This window comes from Protopterus annectens, chromosome 6.part0, assembly GCF_019279795.1.
Source record: "Protopterus annectens isolate FY-2018-M chromosome 6.part0, PAN1.0, whole genome shotgun sequence".
Taxonomy (NCBI): Eukaryota; Metazoa; Chordata; order Ceratodontiformes; family Protopteridae; genus Protopterus; species Protopterus annectens.
This window is the reverse complement of record NC_056737.1, coordinates 1,954,667,411-1,954,687,666: the sequence shown is the minus strand read 5'-3', so window position 1 is coordinate 1,954,687,666 and position 20,256 is coordinate 1,954,667,411.

Below are 20,256 nucleotides of genomic sequence, written 5' to 3'. Positions count from 1 at the left end.
CAAGAAAGATATGTATACTGATAATCTGATCTTTATCACAATTGATGTTTGGGACTTATTCTCTATCATAACCCATGTCACAGGCATTGATTGATTTTACCAGTATCTTTGTCAGTACACTACCCTAAATCATAACACCATCTTAACAATTAGAACACTTATGGAACTTGTGTTAGATACCAACATTATTACCTTCAAACAGCAGTTATTTAAACAAGTTAAGAGGTAGCAATGGGGGAAGCCTGTGCCCCCATCTTTAGAACACTTATGGAACTAGTGTTAGATACCAACATTATTACCTTCAAACAAGTTAAGGGGGTAGCAATGGCGGCAGTCTGTACCCCCATCTTTAGAACACTTACGGAACTAGTGTTACATAACAATATTATTACCTTCGAACAAGTTAAGGGGATAGCAATGGGGGCAGCTTGTGCCCCCATCTTTGCGAATATAGTACTGACATTTTGGGAAAAATATATTATTTTTAATTGTCCTTACACTAACTCATGGTCATTTTACGGTCATTACCTGGATGATATCATCATTTTGTGGAACAGTGATATGACAGAACTAGAAGGCTTTCTTGAATTCCTGAACACCAGCACAGATTTTCTTGAATTTACACATCATATTACTGTTACAGAGGTGAATTATTTAGACATTACCATCAAGAAAGATGTGGTCAATAAACATTTCACCTCCAGTATTTTCCGCAAGCCCACCTACTCTAATAGCCTCCTACATTTTGATAGTTACCAGCCCCTGCACCAAAAGAAGGCTTTAGTAAAAGGACAGGAGGTACGGCTTGCCAAGATGATATCTGAATATGATCAATTTATACAGCAAATTGAGACCCTTAAAGTGATGTTACTACATAGAGGTTATCCAGATAATTATTTAAACAACATCCTTCAGGGGGTAATAAATAAGAGAGCTAGTGGCTATTTTTTCCCCTTCTTAGTTCAGGGGAAGGGTTGTCAAACAAGGAAAACCAAGAGACTAAGACTTTCCATAAAAAAATCTGCTATTTTCAAGTTTAATCAGCTTTTTTACAACATCAGGAATATTATTGAACATAACTGGAACATTTTTAGACTTGATGCAGAATAGGCACAGTTGTTAGGCCCTGTTCCCAACATTGTATATAAAAAGGACTGTAGCATCAAAAATATGTTGGAAATGCAGAAATGTGATCCTGATATAGGGGCAGGGATGGTTAAATGCTGCTATTGCCTACAATGCCAATATATCATTGAAGCCAAGGAGATTTGTATTCCCAATTATGGGAGACACACTATATGAGGGCAAGTCTCCTGCAGCAATAAAGTAGTGGTGTACCTCACTCTATGTAACCAATGTCCGAGTTTTTACATTGGTAAAACTAAAAATGCATTTAGAAGCAGAATTTACCAACACTACTATGACATCAGTAGGAAAGATGTTAAAAATGCATTAGCAGGACATATAGTAACCAGTGAAGGACATGGATTCAGATTCATTATTATTGAGCAGGTTAGGATGGGCGAAAGAGGTGGGCCATTCAACGATTACCTAGAAATGGCTGCACTTAGATGGCAAATTAGGACGAATGCATCTGAAGCACTGAGTCTTAATAGTGCAGTATCCATCATCTCTGTTCTCAGGCTCAAGGCACAATTTCTTATATGACAGTCATCAATACCTTCTATTAGGGTAGGATGCTAATAAACAACAAATGCATATATACTTTCATATGCATAAATATTGACATCAGTTGCTTTGATTATTTCATTATTTTTAACTTATTATAGGATATATTTTATTGTCAAGTATATTTTATATGTTTTAATTGTATTTTTTCTTTTTTTACTATGAGTGCAATATATATATATATATATATATATATATATATATATATATATATATATGTGTGTGTGAGTTGCTCTTTAAATGTTTCTATGTCCTTTCAGGACATTATTTTATTAATTAGTTAATGATGGCGACTAATTTGTTGGAATAGCATATATAAGGCTGTTGGGTAATATGCTGTGTTATTCTGAAGAAGTTTCTATTCAAGAGACGAAAGTGCTCAATGAACGTTGTTTGTGTGGATTGGATCCTGGTCTCCTGCTTTTTGGATATAACTGCTTTATCATCTTATATACATGAGAAAATTCTCAAAATAAAATCAGAATTAATATTTATTTTTTGTAGTAAATGTATTATAACAAATAAAATGAAAACCAGAATGTACCCCTATGGAGGTTATTTTAAATAGCCTGATAACCTTGCCTGGAACAGTGATACAGGAATCTAATTCTGGAGCCAGGCCTGGGATGGTTTCTATTGGTGACTGCCTGACAGCTAAGAGACTGACGTAGCCCTTTTGGGTTCAGCCAGACAATGCTGCATGGATTTGTTGTGTGGACTTGCTACCCATAAGACAAAAGGTAGAGTTCACGTGTACTGCCAAATACAGTGTCATGCAGTACTGGAACTATACCCTAACATAAAAATTGGTTCTTGAAAATAGAACATTAGCACAGTACTGGGCAAGGTGCTGCAGATTTACAGGAGATTGAAAACTGCCAGGTATATTTAGATGGTCTTATTTCTACATAAAGCAACTGCTATGGAATGAGGTTACCCATACAAGGGTGGTCTGTCTTCTTTTTTTGGAGCTGAAAATCAGAAGAGGCCCCTGATGAATGAGTGTATATTCACAAGTCCCTATCAGTCTGCTCTTCAGCAGAATTCTGTGCCAGTAAATGAGAAAGCTGCCTGTATGCAAATACAATTTACAGAAAAAAAAATATTTGTTCTCAGTGCATACATAATTATTCAGAGTATTAGGCCTTCTTAGAGATCATGGATTCTATAATTCTATGGAAAGACTTCAAGGCTTATATGGGTAATTGATCATCTGATATTGCTATGGCTTGTCCATAACAAATACCATATACAATCACAAGGACAAGGTATCTTGAATAAAGGTCAGTGACTAACTCCATGGTCATATTAACAGAACTGAAGCCATATGATATAATTACACATCATATCATAACTAATACGAGAAGACACATATATGGCTTGTTCATGCCAAATTATGACCACTGTTTCTGTAATTAACTGACAGAATAAATTGTACTTAGACAAAACAAGGTACAGAGCTGTCAAATGATCATTATCTGGCAGCATGTTAGCCAGACAGACCCAGAAAATATAGACAAGATGTAAGCATATTTGGGGATTCTAGCTAATGTTTCTTTGTGGATTCAGTTCAACTCCCACATCCAGAACAATTTCACCATATAGCTGGGGAGTTTACAGAAATGGAGTCTGAATCACTGCTCAAAGTTTCAACAGCAAGGGCAGCAGCAAGGAGCTGTGGAAAAAAAATGGAGATCATTCCCTGTCAAGCTGGTAACTTCTGGGTGCTTTAGTGCAGGTCAGTGGCGAAGGGGTACTCTCAAGTTGTAGAAAGAAGTCCCCTATGCAATGCTAGTAGAAGGGTCTTAGAATGTGAATAAGAGGATATGACACACCAACATACCAGGAAGGCTGTAGCTCTACTAGCCACTGCAGGAAAGGCCCAGGTATGAGAATAGTTTGGCAAGGCCATGGAAAATAACTTTATGACATCTTTAAAGAGGTTCTAACAAACATGCAGCAACATAGGAGAGGGAGGCATGATATCCTTGAGACGATTCCCAACAAGGGTGGAGTATCACTGACTCTCACTTTGGACATTGTTAAAAGGTAGAAAGGGCAATGTGGAATGAGAAGCAATGTCAGAAAGAGATGAGAGAACTGCATCCATTTCAGTAACTGGGGTCACTATACTGATTAAATACTTTAACAGTGATGGGCTTGCAAGACTAGAAAATATCCACCTGGAAATGCTGACAGTATTGTACATCATTATGTGCCATGGAAAGCATGCCTTTTTAATGTTGTTTGGAAGGCTGAAACATCTGGGAAACTAATGCAGTGGTTCCCATTTTAAGAAAGTGGGACAAGAGCGTCTGGTGTTCATACAGAGGAGTTACTCTCCTCAGCTTCCCTGGGAAAGGTACTGCAAAGGATTCTTCATCTGGTGGTTAGTTATCTTATTCAGGATGCACATTAGAGATTCCATTCTGGTTTGGTCATGGAACAGTGCATCAATTCTTTGACCTAGTACGTATTAAAGGGGTGACAGAAGTATTCCAGTACTTCCTATATGTGTTTGGACATCTTGAAGGAGGCAAGTTTTCAAATATCTTGGAATGTTACAATGCTACAAGTTCCCAGTGCAGCTTCTGTATGCTGTTCAGTCCCTGTATTTCAGGAGCAAAGGCTGTATCTACATTCACAGTATTAAGCTGAATACATTCAGGGAGAGTGCAGGAATCCTCCAAGTGTGTGCCTTGTCCACCCTTCTTGTTTGTGGTTTTCATGAATAGTATAGCAAGGTGTGACTAAGGTGTGGAGATTATACAATATGAGGATGTGAGGTTTGCATCTCTTCTTTATCACCAGGTCCTTAAGTGGTTGTGATATCAAGTATGAACAACAGCAACTTAGTGTTGAGAGTGAAATCGATGAGATGAAAATTTGCAACACCATATGAGAGGTCATGCATAATTTTCTCCCAGAAAAAAGTGGAATATATTTTTCCAGATGAGGAGGCAGCAGCTATCTTAAGTACAGATGTTTAAGTATCTTGAGCTCTTATTTGCATGTGAGACAAGGTAGGATCTGAAAAATAAACAGCCAATTGGTGCAGCCATACCAGTATTGTAGGCATTGTGCTGTACTGTGCCGGGTAAGCCAAAGCTTGGTCTTAGAATCAAACTTTCAGTTTCTAGCCAGTCTATAGTCCTGATCTCATCTATGGTCTTGATATTTGGATAGTGACCAAATGGGATGAAATTACAGAGACTGATGGCAGAAATGAAGTTGCTTCATGAGCTATCTGGGCTCACTTGCCATGATAGACTAGTGAGTTTGAAAATCAGAAGGACAGCAAAGTACAACTACTGCTGCTCTGAGTTGAGAAGATAGAGGTAAGGTAGTTTATGCACCTTGTGAGGATGAGACTCTCTCCTTGTAAGTGTATCAGGCACAGACTGCTGGGCAGAGGACCTTTCAAAATCAGGACACATTGGAGGGATTATATCAGCCCAGGTGCAGAACACTGCACTGGGGCCCTGGGTCAGTCTTAGGACACATTGGTGGGATTATACTACCTTAAGCACAGCCCACTGGGAGAAGGCCCTGGGTCAGAACCAGGACACATTGGTGGGATTATATCAGCTTGTCTTGGGTTGTCTGTGGGTTTCTCAAGCTTTATTTGAAACTACTGCTGGAGATAAGGAATTGTTGCCTATGCTGCACAGTTTGCTACTACAGTGACACTCACAAGAGCAAGTAATTTAACATAATGATGATGGCAATGATAATTATGATGATGAATTTGGGCTATTTGGAAAAACTTGCAGTCCACTGATAGCTTTCATAAAGGATGACCACTTCCAAAGCTTGAAAACAAACAGGACTTATTGTTGGCACATTTACCTGAAAAAATAGACCTCAGTGAGAGCTATAAATAAACTCAGATCATGCTGTTTCGGATAGTCAAAACACTCAGCAAAATGCCAGATTAATATATTACATCATTCCCAAGATGGTACTATTACAATAATCAAGGAATTTAAATATCTTGGAGTTTATCTCATCTTGATATTTCTTTTCTGCCTTTGCCCTCATATGTATAGTTATGCGCAGATTGCATGTTGTCCTACAGTATTTCATATGTATTATGCATATTACTCTTGGGAATGGAGTGGTTATACCAATGAATGAGTATGTACATCAAATAGTATAGCTGTCATAATATCCAAAAATATTAACTGCAATACAGATTTTGTGGATTTTTGTTCAATTACTAAAACTGAACATCACTGGGAGGTGCTCAAAAGTAGCAGGGGGTCCCTTTTCATACATGTCGATGCTCCTAATATGCACACTTATTGACCGACTGCTCAGTCTTGGACACATATAGAATTAACCATAGGTCACAATGCTGGTCTTCCAAATCCCACCTTGCAGTTTGTTAAAAACTAAGATCAAAGTATTTCTGCATTCATTCTTAAGTTAAGGTTTACAAAATGCTTTACCTGGGACATGTAGGTTGCTAGACGTCAGTGGTAAATTCAGCACAATTGTCAAGGCTTATTAACTCAATGAGGCAACAAAGTAATGCTGACCATCACTTAGGTGTTAGACTAGCTAAATTTCCAGGCCTCTTTCAGAATAAATACTATTCACTACTATTTCAGATAAGACCTTCTGCTGCAGTAAAGAATCTGAAGTAATAACAAAAGGTACATACACATTGTTACTGGTTAGCCTGCACGGTGCATCTGTACTGTTTTGCATTTATTTGCATAATTTCTTTACATTATTCAGTTATGCCTGAAAAGAGGCCCTGGTGTTCAAGCCCACTGATTAAATAAATTAATAACAGAGATGCAGCCTGGATTGTATATTACAGTGTGTATCAAACCTCTCAACCTCTTTGTGCAAGAAATCTGAAAAAAAACAGAAATAATGGTGGTGAGGCAAAGGCCCAAAATATGGACAATTTTTAAACATTGCTGTTATCAATTTAGAAAACTGTTAGAATAATGGATGTTGTATTAGCATGCATTTTCTATAGTGTATGAATTTTGAAATTCAAATGTCTGTCGTTATTTTCTGACTTTAGTCTTTAATTATTTGCCAGAAAACCAAAACTTTTATGAAGGACAAACTACAAATATGAGGGAAAAATCTGGACATTCTGCAAAAATCTGGACAGCTGAAAGTATGGGGAGCACATAAAAGTGTATCAATTTTAAAATAAAACGTTTTGCTGGAAAAAGCTAAGTGGTTACAAAATCTGAATTTGTCAGCATGACTAAAACCATACGTCAGATTTGAAAAAGTATAGCTAAACAGGAACTGTTAGTAATAAAACAATGTGATGAGGGAGAGAATCATCTCTTGGCAATTTGCTCAGAGTACATGTAATATTTCTGTTGTATATTGTCTGAAATCAAAATATCTTTTGATATCATAATAAGGACACTGGTTTTATTCTGTTAAAATACTCTTTCTTCAGAAACAAATTCACTTAAAATATGTAAAACAATTTTGTCACTTGTGAAATTTACAAGAAAAAACATGCCTTTACAGAATCCGGTTTGTAGCTAGTCTTGTCATTAGTTCAGATTCTGCCTCATCTTAGACAACTGTCTTAAAGTAAACATGTTTACAAAACAGGAAGAAAATAACCAGTTATTTAAGTGCCTCACAAATACCTGAACGTTCAACTATAAAGTTAGACAGAGGCAACATTCTTCAGATCTTTCATTTGATAATGTTACTTATAGTGTTACTTATCAAACAAATGTTATGCTCTCTGCAAATAGCTGTCTTGTTATAGCAAAAATGTGCAAACATATAATTCTACAACCCTTCTGAGATTAGATCATGCAAATGTATGATTAATGCATTCCTGTCTGCTGCTGAAGTCCTCTACAGCTGAAGTAAGCATTTTTTTGAGGCAAGTTGCTGTTTTGGTGTAATTTATTACTCAAGGTGAAAGTCTCCTTTTGTAGAGGATAAACCCCATAGTACCTACCTTTCAATGTCCATAATTCTCAGCTGAGTCTTCATTAGAGAAACATGTTAACTTACAAACTGAAATTATCATAAAAATAAATGTATCTTTCTTGCCCTTTTAAACAAAAAGACAAAAAACTTTATTCATTTGTTAAGGTGAAACCAGTAGGTGCAAGGACTTCATAATTATTATTTATTTTTAGCCAGGTAAAACCAATTGGTGGCAAGTACTTTTTTTCAGGGCAACGTAGTAGCACTCTGGTTAGATGATTTCCTTAGGGCACAGACAGAGTTTAAGGGGATCAAACTCAGGCCTACTTGAGGGAGCTTGTCACCTTAATCTTTGACACTAAATTGGCAGCTATGCATTCAGTAATGTGTTACTTTTAATAATATATCATGTATATTTTACACTTATGAGTCAGAAAACTAGATTTGTGTTAATCACTTAGTAAACAAACCACTGAAGATGAAACCGTTGCGTTCCAATGAGAAACATCACATTTTAAGTGTTTCAATATCTGCAAGTTACAAAAAGCACATAACAAGAATCAGACATTCATGTTTTGATGTGCACTGTCATAACACAAATGAACTAAGGGCTTGCTATTTTTTTTGTCACTGTGATACAGACTTAGTTTTTCTTATTGCCTCATAGCATAATGCCTAACTTTATTACTGCAAACTTCTGGAAACAAAATTATAGTTTGCTGAAGAAAGCAAAATAAAAAGTCCATATAATGTATGACTCATCCGCTTTCACTTTTTGTAGAAAGTAGTAATGCCCTTGGTCAGTCATGGTCCTTTTGGTATTGTACTACATGGCAGTAAATATGTTATATCTTTTATTTATTTAGTTAGTTAATTAGTTAGGCTGTCATCAGATTTGTTTAATGTCTCCTCCACTCTGTGTCTGACTATTCATCCCTCCTTAGGGAGAGAGCCCTCTGCCCCATTTATACTACAGTGATGGCAAGACTCAGGAGTTAGGGAGAGGGCCAGTCTGTTACTCCTACAGATTGTACTATCCCCACCATCTCAGCAACTTGGGTACCTTACAACTGTAGCCAAGAGGAGGTGCATGCCTGCTACCAACTACCTTGCTAATGAAACATCCCAGCTAAGTGGCACACCACTATGCAGTATGGGCCCTACCCCAACATAGAAGAACCAAAGTTGGCTGTTTACTTCTATTCTCCTCAAACTCATCTCTCCAGCACTTGTGCCGTTAGATGAACATAGATTGTCTAAGATGGAATAAGATCTTTATCTGTCTGTGTTACAGAGCAAGTGCTGTTCATAAATCTGTGTTATAGGGCAAGGGCTATTCATAAATCTGTGTTATAGGGCAAGTGCTGTTCCTAAATCTGTGTTATAGGGCAAGGGTTGTTCCTAAATCTGTGTTATAGTGAAAGTACTGTTCCTTCTTCTTCTTTCAGCTGTTCCCATTAGGGGTTGCCACAGTGGATCATCTGTTTCCATTTCTTCCTGTCCTCTGCATCTTGCTCTGTCACACCAGCCACCTGCATGTCCTCTCTCACCACATCCATAAACCTTATCTTAGGTCTTCCTCTTTTCCTGTTACCTGGCAGCTTCATCCTTAGCATCCTTTTTCCAATATACTCAGCATCCCTCCTCAGTACATGTCCAAACAAACACAATCTCACCTCTCTGGCTTTGTCTCCAACCCGTCCAACCTGGGCTGACCCTCTAATATACTTATTCCTAATCCTGTCTACCCTTGTTACACCCAGTGCAAATCTTAACATCTTTAACTCTGCCACATCCAGCTCTGACTCCTGCCTTTTTGTCAGTGCCACTGTCTCCAACCCATATAACATAGCTGGTCTCACTATCCTCTTGTAGACCTTCCCTTTCACTCTTACTGGTACTCATCTGTCACAAATCACTCCTGAAACTCTTCTCCACCCACTCCACCCTGCCTGTACTCTCTTCTTCACCTCTTTTCCACACTCACCATTACTCTATTATGCAAGTACTGTTCCTAAATCTGTGTTATAGGGCAAGCGCTGTTCATAAATCTGTGTTATAAGGCAAGGGGTGTTCATAACTGACAGCCTGGGAAGACATGATTGACAGACCATGATCCTTTGCCAGAGATGGCCTTCATCTGTCTCCCCTCAGCTTCTTGCTTCTGGCAAAGGCTCTTGTCTCCCCATAGTCTTGTTTTAGGCAAAGTCATGAGGATAAAATGTGGAAAATTCTTCTAAATGAAATTTAAAGGTCATGCTGCTAAATGTTAGGAGTATTAACATGGAACTGCATTCATTGCAAGCATTTCTTGCCCTGGAAGATGCTGACATTTGCGCAGTCACTGAAACCTGGTTCATATCTGCAGAGAGCACCCCAGCCTTACCAGGTTACTTGACCTACCATACTTTCAGACCCCAAATAGAGTGATACAAAGCCAAAGGAGGTGACGTTTCAATATTTATCAAAGACATACACACCTCCAGTCTGGTCAAAGAGTATGATGGACAGGAGAAACTCCAGGTGGAGTTAACTATTGACAAAACACCTATTCAAACTGTAACTAGCTACAGATCCCCAGCAATTACTCAGGAGGCCCACTCCATCTATCTGGACTTACTTGAATCCATCAAGATTCAACCCTCTACCCTGATCCTGGGTAACTTTAACTACCCAACCACATAGTGGAACACCTATTCTAGCTCAAACACGAATACCCAGAGATTCCTTGACTTTGTCAATGCCAATGCATTAGATCAACTGGTGTACACCCCCACAAGAGGTGAAAATATCCTGGACCTGGTAAAGAATTGCTGTCCAGGACCAAGAAGGAACAGGTGCCAAGTTGGAAGCAATCTCTCCTTTGTCTCAACAAGTAAATAAGGTCACTGGTGAAATCCTCTAAAGATAACTTAGATTCTAAATTGGCCACATCCACAAAGTACAATCACAAGGCCTTCTTCGCATACATCCACAATCTCAAAGGTAACACTCAAATCTGCTCTGAACTGGTGGTCAAGAATACAACATGCACAAATGCCATAGATCTAGCCAACCTGCTGGCAGACAAGCTCAGTGAAAAAGTCACCCCCCATCCCCCTCATCAATAAACCAGGACATTCCTAGCAACTGCCCCCTCCCCTCATCATCAGGGAGCAGGTTATAAATTCCCTTTCAAAGACAAAACATACAGTCTCCATGGGACCCGACAACATCCCTGGATGTGTCCTACTTGAAGTCAGGCAAGAGCTCTCAGCCCCACTAGGCACCCTATTCAAACAAAGCCTGTGCACAGGCTTTGTCCCAGCAGAATGGAGGACAGCCACTGTCATCCCTCTGCACAAAGGTGGAGTGTCCAGCAACCCAGGCAATTATATGCCCATCAGCCTAACTAGCCTGATCTGCAAGGCCATAGAACACATTGTCATGGACCTTATAAACAAGGACATTGGGAACCTACAAACACTTGATCCCACACAGTTTGCTTTTGTCAAAGGAAGATCATGCCTGTTAAACTTGGTCACCTTCTTTGAAACAGTCACCAAAGCCATGGATGAGGGCAGGACAGTGAACACTGCAAAACCTGACCTAGCCAAAGCCTTCAAGACTATTCCCCACTCCGGCATAATAGATAAACTCTCCCAGCCAGGCATCAACCCATATATTACCAGATGGGTAGCTAATTGGCTCAATGATAGAACCCACTCAGTCAAAATAGGGGAAGCCACCTCTAGTAGTAGACCCATAACAAGCGGCATACCTCAAGGATCAGTCTTGGGGTCTCTACTGTTTGGGATATATACTCTTCTGAGATGTAAGGCAAAACCAGTGGTCTGTGCCTGACCAAGTTTGCAGATGACTGCATGCTGGGCACTGTCATACATTCCCCTAGTGATGTGAACATCCTTCAAGATGGCCTTAACCAAACTAATGACTGGTGTCAAAAGCATGACCTCAAACTGAATGCCAATAAATGCATGATTATCCCCTTTGGGGAAAATGGTGTCCCCACTAATTATCACATTAATAACAATGTATTAAGCATGCAATCAGTCATGAGGGACTTGGGCACCACAAGTTGATATCAACCTGACTTTTGACCACCATGTTGCCTCAGTTATACGGAAGGCTTTCTACATGGCCCACCTCATAAGTAAGGGTATTTCATCCAGGAACAAAGAGGTCATAACATCCTTGTACTCCTCCCTTATCAGACCCATTATCGAGTACAATTCCCCCTTTGGCATGTACCCTGCCAAGCACATGCAGCAGTTGGAGTGTCCACAGAGCTTCCTGACCAGGAAAATCCAGGGTCTCAAACACCTATCCTATACAGATAGGCTAAAAGCCCTGTCACTCTACTCAGTCTCATACAGACTGCTCAGAGGTGACCTGTGTCTGGCATACAAAGCCGTCTCAGATTCAGCCTTGATGGAGTTGCTGCATATCCGTAAGTCAAACTCCACTAGTGCAACCCACATGCAAGGTCTCAACCTGGTCTGTGACATTAATAGAACTTGTTGGTGGGATAGATTTCTGTCCCAATGACTCCCCATCTGTGGAATAGACTTCCTATCCATGTCAAGCAGAGTACTTCACTAGCCCTCTTTAAGAGGAACCTGGACAACTGGATAGGAAACAAAAACTATACCCCTGGGATCATACCTGTGTCCCTGCTGGAGAGGGAAAGCAGGTGCTGACTTTGTGGGAATGGGTGAAATTTCTGGCTTATAAGGGCCTCCGGCCTGATAGCGTAGTATCATCCTATGAACCTATGAACCTATGCAAATCTGTGTTATAGGGCAAGTGCTGTTTATAAATCTGTGTTATAGGGAAAGTGCTGTTCATAAGTCTGTTATAGGGCAAGGGCTGTCCTAAATCTGTGTTATAGGGCAAGGGCTGTTCCTAAATCTGTGTTATCGGGCAAGAGCTGTTCCTAAATCTGTGTTATAGGGCAAGTGTTGTTCATAAATCTGTGTTATAGGGCCAGGGCTGTTTGTAAATCTGTGTTATAGGGCAAGGGCTGTTCGTAAATTTGTGTTATAGTGCAAGATCTCTTCCTAAATCTGTGTTATAGGGCGAGGACTGTTCGTAAATCGATGTTATAGGGCAAAGGCTCCTCGTAAATCTGTGTTATAGGACCAGGGCTGTTCGTAATCTGTGTTATAGGGCCAGGGCTGTTTGTAAATCTGTGTAACAGGCAAATGCTGTGTGTTAATATGCTGGTATTCCTTAGGAGTACACTTGCTTGAGTGCACATTTACCCAATTATACTATAACCTCCTGTTTCACTTTGACTTGATGCAGCTGGATTATGCGCCATTGCATTAAGGTCATAATCTTGTTATGTACATCAGTGCTCTGCTTGGCTGATTGACATTAGGCACTTTTCGATTGTTTTCATTAACAAAAGTGATCATTTTTCCCAGTGATTTGTAAGTGAATAAATATTTTCTTCCCCAGCCCTTGCTCTTGTACATGAGCAGCAAAGCTGAAGAATTGGAGATTTTTTTCCAACTACCTAGATGGCTCCAGTCTATATCAAATATATTGCAGTTGTTTATACTCTAAATGAAATCTTGCAATACATGTTTTCATCAAATTAGAATGCAGATTTGAGAACTGTATCTATCTCTCAAAGTACTTAATGCATAAGATAATGTTTGGTGTGCTCATTCATAAAAGGATTGTTGAGGATAACATTTTTTCTTCTTTGTTTTTGTCTGTTTGTTTTAATAATCATTGTGCTATTCTGATAGGGCTATCAGTAACATAAAGCAGACTGTAAGATGAAAAGTTACAGTAAAAAGACATTTGTAAAACTATATGTTCTTTTACCATTTCCCACATAAATCTTTTGCCCCTACCCAATCTGAAATGCCGTCTACTGACAAGACCCCTTTCTTGATTCCAAGACATTTTACTCATGAGTTAGTTCTGCCACAGAGAAGAGAAAAAACCCTGACTATCCAGCAGATGACCCAAGTTCACATAGCTTAGACACTTGTTGGAGCTTGCCTGGTAAGATGGGAGTCAATGGCTGCTGGCAGCTTGCCCATTCCGTGGGAATGGAGGTGGATCTTGATTGTCAGAAGCATGGCATGTAGAATTAACACCAGATGTTACCCAATGGAATTCGAGTTTGACAGGTCAGATTGTCACAGTACATCTTGCACTGCCAGCCAAGGGGAATTTAGCATGTAGAGACATGTGGAGGCAGGCACCCCCCCCCCAAGCAGACAGCAATGTTGGAGCTCAAGGATGCTTCCGGGAAAGTGGAAGATGCTTTCAGGAGGACAGAATAGATGGCCACTCAAGACCAGAAAACTAACCTGCTCTCTACCATCAGACTCTTCACAAGGAAGGATAACTGATGGGAATTTGCAGGAAAAAAGGATTGGCCTGTGGGGCTGTCCTCAAATTTGGGAATGCCCATCTCCTATACCTGCAGATTGAAAAGGCAGATTTAGTGCTGATAATGCAGCCACTAAGCAATGTTCTAAAAGGAGTTAAAAATTTAATTTAACTCATCGATGGGTTTTCTATGTCCAAATGACTTTGTGGAAGTACCAATGTGTAATGTACCATTCCCTGAAGATAGCATGAACTGGGAGTATTTAGTGTTCTTCCTATAACACATTGTTAAAGTCAATGGTTATGTAAAACAGTAAGAATGAGAGGAGTGCACAGATTGACCCTAGGCATGGCATCCTAGGGATCCGCCAAACTCAACTACTTGTTTGAAATTTATTTTATTCAGCTGCTTAGAACTTAATATCCACATAAAATAAAACCTATAAACTAGAAAGAATTGTAAGACCAGAACAAGCCCTGTTAGTAGCAGGTAAGATTAGAATTCACTCTCATTTAATGTACTATGTTGTATGGCTTTATCATTTTCCTAATTTTGCTCACAGAGGAGTACAATAGAAGCCTGTAAAGCTCAGTCTTCCACAAGGCAAGTTCACAGCAGGCAAATGAATGTCTGCAGACACTTTCTTGATATCTCTTTGGAAATAGCAGCACATGGTTATAGAAAGATGCTGTAGTAAGCAAACTGGGCACACATTTCTGGACATGCTGGAGACCATTAATACAAACATTCTGAAGGCTAGACTATTTGGTTTAGTTGTAATATAGAAGGACCAGTAACACTGTATGAATGACTACTTCACTTTCATCTGGTGGAATGGGAATATGATCCAGGCAGCATTCCAAAAATTTTAGTTATTCATTATTTTTTGCCAAAGATGCCCATATGGGAATAACCCTTTAACAGGGGATCCCTGGGGGAAAGGCTCCAATATATACATGACTTTATAGGAAGGAGTGGCAGAATTAAAGAACAAATGGTATAAGCAGTTAGATATGTATGTCACTCTGTGATATGGCACTGTGCAATATTATCTATAGTTCTGTACAATAGTAGGGCAAACTAATGTAGGACCATTAGTTCATAGGTTGGTACTAGGCTATCAGCCCTAGGGCCTACACAAGCCTAGCCATAACAATTCCCTGGCTATTTCTTCCCACACTATTTACTTCCCTGGACCACTGTCTAGCAGGGCGACTGACGTGAAGTGTAGTTAGAGATGGAGGTTGGGGTAATAGGGAATTAATAAAAGGTAAGAGAAAAGAAATATGAAGAGATACAGAGTGTGTTGGATTAATTGAAGACTAAACGAATTGTCCAAGTAGTAGGAAATAGTGACAGTGCAGGGAAAAAAAGATGAACATATATTATGTTTAGGAGAAGTTGCATTAGAGTTCTACTGTAAAGATATTTTATTGTAGTAAACATGATTGGTGTGGTTAGTCTATAATTTAGAAAGCGAGGAAGCAAAACAAGAGACACCACATCCACTGTGTGCTGTGTGACCGATTATCTTTAGTTCCTTTGTAACTTCAGCGGGCATGCAGTTTTAAGTGGTGAACCATATCAGTCACTTCTAGGTTTTTTTTATACATAGCAGTTTATAGGTCATCATCCGATGAAAACAACCTAATATTGTTTACATTTTAATAAATTTAATTCCTTTAGTGATATAGTGGTGAGCACTCTAACAATGGCTTGGTGTGAACCTTCCTATTAAATGACTGGATTTTTTTCTAGCTTATCAAATTGCAGGGATAATAAAGTTATGAGAAACAGCCTACACATAAAAACATTTGGAAGCAGAAAAATCTGGCTGTTACAAGGTTCTGTTACTTTCTGTTTTTCCAGATGTAACCTTATATAGCCACAAATTTAGCATTGCATCTATGGTGGATTTTTTTAACATTTTAGAGTCTGTAATGATTTCAGGGATGATGTTACTAGAGGCAGTGTAAAGTTTGTGAAATCCTTTTCAGGTGCCTCAAATGCATTACATTAGATCTAATTTGACTGCTGCAGCCCTCCTGAACTCATAGCAGGCCTTCAGGAGTGAAGAAGACAAACTGTAATTTATTTGCTGCATCATTTGTGGTGGGGACTCAGCTTCATAGTGCAAAACTTTCAACATATTGTACCATCTTTGCTCCACCACCATGTTCATCTTCTTTTAACTCATGCACTCCAATGGAGCTCTAGTGGTTTGTACTACTAACTCTCAATGACTGCATCATGAACATGTTGATAAAATCAAGTCAGGGCCACACATTTCAAAAACACAGAACATATTTAAATCTCCAAGCCATAAGAGTTACTGAAGAGACATAAATGGCAAACTGTTCAGCTCAAACAAATGGTGTTCATTAGATTCTAGGTCTTACGCTGGATGTTATACATTTTTAATAAAGAAGTAAATATTAATTTTATTACATTTCTACACAGCTTACAGTATCTCAATAACCAAGCATCATTAGCTTTTGTTCATCCATTTGTGAGCTTCTGTACCAGATAAACCAGTTATGTTTGTGTTATTTGGCTGTTGAGAGATTTAGAAAAATATGGAAATTGTGTAAATAATTAATAAATAGTGCTTGAACAACAATTAAGCTCTCTTAAGCAACACCAGGCAGAAGTTGAATATCAGTGCAGTTGTGCTACCACATTGTAAGCTTTAAGAATATATGTGTGAACAGCTTGTATGTAGCATAGTTTGAAATTATTAATGTAAATATGAACAGGCTATATTAGATACTTAGAAGTGTAAGTACTGTATAACTGTAAAAACATCTGGCAGTGAAACTCAGTTGTAATTAATTAAAAAAGGCAATGACCAGTAAAGGGCCAAGTACTGAGCTCTCAGGAACATCTGCAGGTACTGATTGCCGAGGGATACAAATGTCTTTGGAATGAACAGTTAAGATTCTTATTTTCAGGTAGGTATCAAACTAGTCTACTAAGTGCAATTATACCTCAAATAATTTAAATTTACCTATATAAATGGAGGTAGTAGATGAAGGTATTAAATACTGTAGATAAATCTAAGAACACCCATAATTTTTCATTGTTTATGTTCATAGGTTCACAGGTGTGTACTAGGCTAATGGCCCTGTAGCCTTTACAAGCCTAGCCCATAGAAGTGCCCTGGCATTGTGCCATCTGGCGTTAGTTCCCTGTGTCTCTATCAAGTGGAGCCACTGGAGTGATCCATGTGAACTTTCTATTTCCCATTCACTCATCATTATTTCCCTTGAAGAGGGCCACTGAGGTGCTCTGCTTCACATGTATGGAAAGTCTATTCCAGAGCATGGACAGTCTCTGGGTTACCCTCCAGCATGTTCTGGTGATTGTGGTAATGAGGTTGAGGTGTCTGGAGCATGTGATGTGGAGGGATTGGGATTTCTTTAAATATAGTATTTCTAATAGAGCTAGGTCAGACATGGCTTTGTAAGTCAACCAGAGATCACCTCTTAGTAGATGATATGAGACAGAGAATAGCTGGAGTTTTTTGAGTCTGTCCATGTAGGACATGTGTTTAAGGCCTAGCTTCCTCTTTGCAAGGTATTTTTGTGGCCTTTCCAGTGCATCTATATCACTTCATCGAATACGTGAATATCGAACGCTCACATGAGCGAATATTCACATACTTGAAAACTGTATTGTGGGAGGCTGCACCCCCACATCTTCCGCTAAATATATATTCCTACTTTGAGATCGCACTACAGTGAGGAAAGGGCAAAAATCCCGATCTTCACTGTACCACAAAAAAAAATTCATAAACTTCGAGTACGTGAATATTCGCTCAAGTCAGCTTTAGATATTCATGTATTCAATGAAGTGATATAGACCCTTTCCAGTTGTTGCATGTGTCTAGTGAGGTACATGCCAAATGGGACATTATACTCAATGACTGGCCTAATGAGGGAAGAGTAGAGAGAGATGATGACCTCTTTCTTCCTGGATGCAAAACCCTTGGTAATGAGATGTGCCACATAGAAGGACCCTCTGACCACAGTGACAATGTGGTGGTTGGAGAAGTTGCTGTCAACCTGTGTCCCCAGATCTCTTATAATGCCTTCAGTGTTCAGTGGGCTCCCATTGATGTGGTAATTAGTGGGAACTGAGTTTTCCCCAAAGGGGATGACAGCGCATTTTTTGGCATTAAGCTTAAGGCCTTGGTTTTGACACCAGTCCTTGGTCTCAGTGAGGCCTTTCTGTAGAATGTCTACATCACTTGGGGAGTTAATAATGGCTCACAACTTGCAGTTGTCTGTGACCTTGGTCAGCCAGAGTCCCTCCATGTTAGCCTGGACTTCTGAGAAGTAGATGCCAAATAGAAGAGGACCTAGGACTGATTCCTGTGGGACTCCACTCGTGACTGTTGGGTGGTCTGACTTGGAGTCCACTACTTTCACACTGTGGGTTCTGTCTGTGAGCCAACTTGTAATCCACTTAGTTATATAGGGGTTGATGCATAGTCTGGTGAGTTTATCAATAATTCCTGAGTGGGGAATGGTATCAAAGGCCTTCGCAAGATCGATGTAGGCTGTATGAACTGCCTTGCCCTCATCCACAGCTCTGGTGACTGACTCAAAGAAGTCAACCATGTTTTAGCATTCATGATCTACCTTTCACAAAACCAAATTGCGTGAGATCTAGAGTTTGGAGATTCCCTATATCCTTGTTAATTAGGTTCATTATTATGCGCTCCATAGCCTTACATATCAGACTCATCAGGCTAATGGGGCGATAACTCCCAGGGTCTGTAGTCACTCCCCCCTTTATGGAGAGGGATGACTGTGGCAGTGCGTCATTTGGTAGGGACAAAGCCTGAGGTGAGGCTGTGATTAAACAAGGCACACAGATGTGGTGCCAGTTCTTTACATCTGCTTACTTGCTGCAGTGAGGTTTCAGTATTATACCTCAGTCTAGGCCTATTTTGGAAATTGGAAAAGTATTAAACACACTATAGATATTCCAGCAATTACTTACAGAGGCACTATTCTAGGATGAATAAAGTGGCCTCTGTGAAAGAGAGAGAGAGAGAGAGTAAAAGAACGATGGGGTAATAGCCATTGATATTATTCTTGCTATTTCCCCTTATGACAGGCAATTTCAACTAGTCTTTTCCAATGTTTGTAAATTTTCCTTTCATTTATAGATTCATCAGAATGGACTCTGGATACAATATGGCATATGCTGCAATTCTGAGAAATTTCAGAGGAAGTCCATCAGTTGCATCCATTCCAGCTTTAATTTTTTAAAAAGTTTCAGTTTCGAAAATGTTACTAATTTATGAAGCTTGAAAAGAGGGTTGTCACTATTATTAAATGTGAAGAGGTCAGTAATTGGGATAATTATTTCAAAGTGTATGTAGAGTTCTGAAGCTATCTCTGTTTGTGAAAAAAATATAGTACTAGGCTAGGAGGCCTACTTCTTTTAGGATAAGCAGGAGTGTTGATACCTGCCCAAAATAATTTTGTGTTATCTTCTATTTAGTGATTTAGTATCAATATCAAATAGCTATTTTTAGTAAAATATCAATATCTGATACTTAAAAGTGAGATTCTCAATTTACATTTGTCTGTCTGAGTAGTAATACTATTTTTTTTGCCCTTAGTGATGTTGCAGTCTTTTTCTGCTGGTCTTCTTTGCAGGCTATACAGGCATTTTTTTTCTGCATTATCTGTGGGAGGTTAGTGGTCTTGAATCTGTAACAGTGGACAGCGGCAATACTGTTAAGTACAGCAATAAAGCTTGAGTTAAAGTGGTCAGTCACTGCAGTGAGGTCAATATGCCACACCACAAATACGTCCATTTGACTGGACGTATAGTAAAGACAAAAGGTGAGTGATCAAAGTGTTTCACATTCCTGTCTCTCACATTATTTGTGATTTTGTTGTAGTTTTATTGGCAAGGACAGATAACTGATCAATGAAAGAGTCAGACTTCTCAGCAAACATCTCCAAATCTATACAGCAAGCAGACATCTCATACATCCAATAAATAGCATGTTTATAAAACAATGTGCAATATGTCCAAGTTTATCCCAGAAATATTACTTTGTACCCTGTCATTTCTAAACTGGAACATCCTAAAAATACTCACTTAGATGATGCTGTCAATGACCTCATTTCAACTTTCTTAAATACCTTAACAAACTTTGCATTTTCTAGCAGGAAGAGAATAAAAACAAATAATGTAATTTGGATATTCTAAAGGATGTGAATGCTGGATAGAGAAAAAGCATGGAAAGAATACCAAAA